We start from the raw sequence: 4876 nt of genomic DNA, 5'->3' as shown, positions 1-4876 counted from the left end.
TCACACTTTAAAATATTATCGATAAATCACTAAAATTTATTTTATTATTCATGTTTCATATTTGCTTTCGATTATCAGAAGATGATACATTCTTGAAAGGAAATATGAACTGTAAAAAATTCTATAGTACTTTAGTACCAAAAATGGGTGCAAATACTTTTACATCAAAGTGGTATTGAACCAAGAACAGTTCTTGACATAAGCGTAGCGTGAAAGAAATTTTTGCAGGGGCACGCAGTTTTTTTTTCTTTCTTTTTTTATTTATTATTTAGAATATCTGTACTAAAATTAAAACTCTAAATGAAATACACAGAGAAAATCTTATAAATGTTTTTAATTTCAAGTAATAATTTTATGTATTTAACAGAGGGCATAACTATATTTTGACTAACTGATGCTACTTAAAAACTTTCGTGAAACATGCTGGTTTCTGTAATATGCCCAGAACAAGGGAATATTGTGAAGCCATGACCAATCTGAATTGGAATGTTTTACTTTACGAACATTTTTTTAATATGTTTATTTTAATTAATTATTTTCTGATTATTACTAATATTATGAAAAATATCTTCCTTTTACCTATGATCTGATTAGACTTTTTATTGAATTACCTTATACTTTAGCCTAATATTAGTTTACTTTGAGTAAATTTATTGAAAAGGAAATAATGAGTAAATGTACCATTTTTAATTTTATGTTAATTGAGGAACAAAACTGTACATTTAATTGTTTTGTTATTAATTATTAATTTTTTTAAATTTATAGTTGATTTGTTTTAAATAAGTTGGTCACTTATTTTATACAATCGGTATGAGTTTTCTTAAAATGTACCAAGATATCTATTATCAGAAACGTACTGGTTAATATTAATTTGATGTGTCTGAACACTTTTAAAGACCAAAGTTTGAAATGTTTAGTTTAGAATTCCTTTATGCAGATTTAAGAATTGCATGATATTAACAAAATAAAATTTTAAAATAATTAAAACGGAATGGAGGGCAGAAGTTAAAAAGTTCATTTAAAACACGATCTTTTCACGTCTCTTTGCTACAAAGCATTATTTTTTATAATTTGCTCTACACTGTTAATAAATAATAAATTTAGAGAATATACGAGGCATATGAAACTAAAATTAATTTTAATGCAATTAATGAGGCATTATTTTATTTTATGCAAAAATCTGAAATTTGAATATTTAACCATAATGATTTACCCTAAAAAATTAATGTGCTGGTAGCCTTAAAACTTTTTAAATAGTGAAAATATTAAAGCAGAATTTCTTAAAATCCTGTGAGCCAAACAGTATATGCTGAAAATTTTTTAAAATACTAAAATATTTGCTTAAAACAATAAATCTATAACTTTTTTTTCTCAAAAATGGTTATGAAAAGTCTATGTCTTCTTCAAGAAATTTATTTATACATGGACAGATTTTTCCACAATTCATCGATAATATCATAAAATAACACACGTATAAAAATATTCATTTTTCAACGATAATAAGAGTGCATAAACTATTTTCATGAAACAATTGCTTTTTTCTCATAAAAATAATCTATAAAAGTGAATAACAAAAAGGCCAAAACTTGGAAAACATTTGCAATGTAATTCTTCTATCCATCGTCTTATCTTAATAAACGAGAAAAACCTTGCGATGCGTGAGTAAAACTTTATCGTATCCTCGGAATAAAAAAAGTTCAAAATAGCTTTCCTTCATTGTGTGAATGTTATTGATTTTTTTCTTTCAAAAAGAGTTCTCAGACTAACCCTGTTTTGCAAACTTTATTGAAACGTAGAATAATTCCAAGTTAGTCAACTGTTAGTTGGTTCTTGGAGAGAGTAAAGTTGGAGAAAGAAAAATACGATTTCTTCTTTCTTTATTCTGATTTCAGTAGTTTCGCTTGAAATTACTTTTACCTCTTTGGTTCTTCTGTTCTTTTCTTCATTTTTTTCTTCTTTTATTTATCTCCAAGAAACGTTATTGAAATGTTAGAACATTTTATTGTTTCTGAGCTAAAAGGAATAATTATTCAATAGCGAGATGAAAATCAGTGGAGCATAAAATATTCAAAATATATTTTAAAAAATAGAACACTAATTTAATTTTATTTTAAAATAACTGTTAAAGCTAAAGAATTTACGATTCGTTTGAACTTACTGAGCATAGCACTCCAAGTGGAAAGTTTGGGTCAATATTTAAGTAATTCTAAAATTTTGAATAAAAAAAAATAGTTTTCGAGAAAATATTCTACCTTTGAATAATTATGTTGCAAAGTATAATTTTTTTTCCTATCGTTTTTCTCACTCTTTAAAGTATGTATGTTAGAAAAATATAGGCGCTAATAGTAGGTGTCAAATGTATATGTTTATATTTTTTAATGATGAATTAATGAAAACTTTATTCTTGAAGGATAACGAGCTAAATTCTATTTTGTGATTTTGCAAAATGTTATCACAAAATAAAATTTTTAAAGATTATTTCAAAACATTTAAAGAAAAACTTCAGTCGGCAAATAACAGACACTCTTAGAGCTAAACATAATATTTATCAAGATGTTCGTAATTATTAACATACGACCAGCAAACGTAGATAATTCCTAGTTAGTCAACTGTCACTTGGAGAGAATAAAGTTGGAGAATGAAAATTACGATTTCTTCTTTCTTTATTCCGATTTCAATAGTTTCATTTGAAATAACTCTTACCTGGTCGGTCCTTCTGATATGCCTTATTCTTTTTATTCATCTCCAAGAAACGTTATTGAAATGTTAGATCATTTTATTGTTTTAGCTAATATAAGTAATTATTCAATAGCAAGATAAAATTAAGTGGAGAATAAACATTCAAAATATGCTTAAAAAGTAGAATACTAATGCTATTTTATTTTATAATAATTAATAAAGCAAAAAAAAAAATACCATTTGCTTGTACTTACTAAACATAATACTACATGCGGAAAGTCTCGCTCAATACTTAAATAATTCTAAATCTTCTAGAAAAAAAAGTTACCTTTTAGTGAAGTTATTTTAACGCCAGATTTTTTTACGTTATTTCAAAATTTAAAGTTAACATACAAGCATATAAAACTATAGGTGCTAGTAGTAGGTGCCGAATATATATGTTTATAATTTTAAATGAGGGATTAATAAAAAAAAATTTTTGCAGTCTTGCAAGAGCAATTTCTTTTTCAGATTTTGCGAAATGTTAAGACATAATATAATATTTAAATAAACTTTCAAAACGGTAAAAGGAAAACAAAAAAAGAGACACCTTTAGAAAATAAGAAGAATAAAAGAACCCTTAAATAAGAGACATCCTTTTTAAAAATTTAAAGCTTAACATAACTATTATTACGTTCATTATTATCATACCTAATGTAAGTAGGGCGAGCAAAAATCATCATGATTTGGCCAAATTAAAAAAATCGCAATGTTACTTCAAAAACGAAAATTTTAATAAGACTGTAAAATCTAGAAAAAGGAGTCACAAAATGAAGTTGTAATGAGACATTACCATACTAATTAAATACGCATGTTCTAACTATTATAATCGTAATGAAAAATGTAAAATGTTAGTGTCAACTACTTTTCTTTCTTTTTGTAAAAAAAAGAAAAAGAAAATTTGTTGGCGATTTTGTTATCAATAAAACGAAGTTATCACATGTACTGTGTTCAAATTTTTAAACTTAAAAAGCACTGCAATGTTGTATTAAAAAGTAAAAATGATAACAAATCTGCTGAATCTAAGAAATATGAATATGTCTATTATGGAATAAAGTCAAAATCGCACAGAAAGACAATAAATATGTCTAATCCAAAGCATTAAACAAAGATGTAAAACATGCGTGTCCGTTTTGTTTTTTTCTTTTCTCCTTCATAGAGTTCTTTTTATATGATTTCATTCGGGCACATACAATTGTTTTTCATAAACCCTTAAATTTTTAACCTACCTTTTGAAATAACAATTTGATTTGTTTTACTTCTCTCAGGTCTATAGCAATCATTATAGGAGGATAACGCTTATTTGTAATAAATATATTATTTTAGCTGTAAAATGATTTAATTTGTCAATTAAAAACACGGTTTATCAATATCAGATAGAATTGCATATACAGCAACGTATATAATAAATACTAATTTGAAAAGTAAAAAAACGTGTTATAATTAATTCACCGCATTCATTTATCAAAAGGTTTTTTTTTACAATAAAAAGCAATATGTGAGACCCAACATGATATTAATGAATGAAGGAAAGGTTTTGAGCCCCATGCGTGCTTGCAATGCAAATGAAGGTTCCAAATGAAGGTAGAACAAAGGAAAATTACAGATATATGAAATAAGGAGGAGGGAAGAAAAATAATAATAATAATAATAAAAATAACAAACAACTGGGGGAAAAAAAGATAATTTTTTTTTAAAAATCCGGAAAATATAAGACATAATCTTTTTATCAGCCCACACGATTATATCCGCAAAAAAGAGTGCTTTCTGATATTGTATCAATATAGCCAAAGCAAAATATATTAATACAATAGTGTGAGGAGCACGAAAAAAAATTTTTACGAAAATTAAAACAAATTAAATAGAACACAATAAGTAAAAATAACACGTAAAAGCAGAAAATAAATATATATATATATATATATATATATGTGGGTCATTCTCACAAAATATGACTATTTACTGTCCTTTGCTCCAAGATCTAATACTATAATACTAAAAGAAATTTTTCCAAAAAAAATTAATAAATAGCATTGCTGCTAGCATTTTAAAATGACTTTGCACTAGCATTGACTGCTTTGTATAGTTAAAAAATTTAATTGAACTTCAAAATGTCATTTTCCTGGTATGTCCCAAACAATGTTTCCAATAATAACTA

This window comes from Parasteatoda tepidariorum, chromosome 1 (assembly GCF_043381705.1).
Source record: "Parasteatoda tepidariorum isolate YZ-2023 chromosome 1, CAS_Ptep_4.0, whole genome shotgun sequence".
Lineage (NCBI taxonomy): Eukaryota > Metazoa > Arthropoda > Arachnida > Araneae > Theridiidae > Parasteatoda > Parasteatoda tepidariorum.
Note: the sequence above shows the minus strand (reverse complement) of the source record.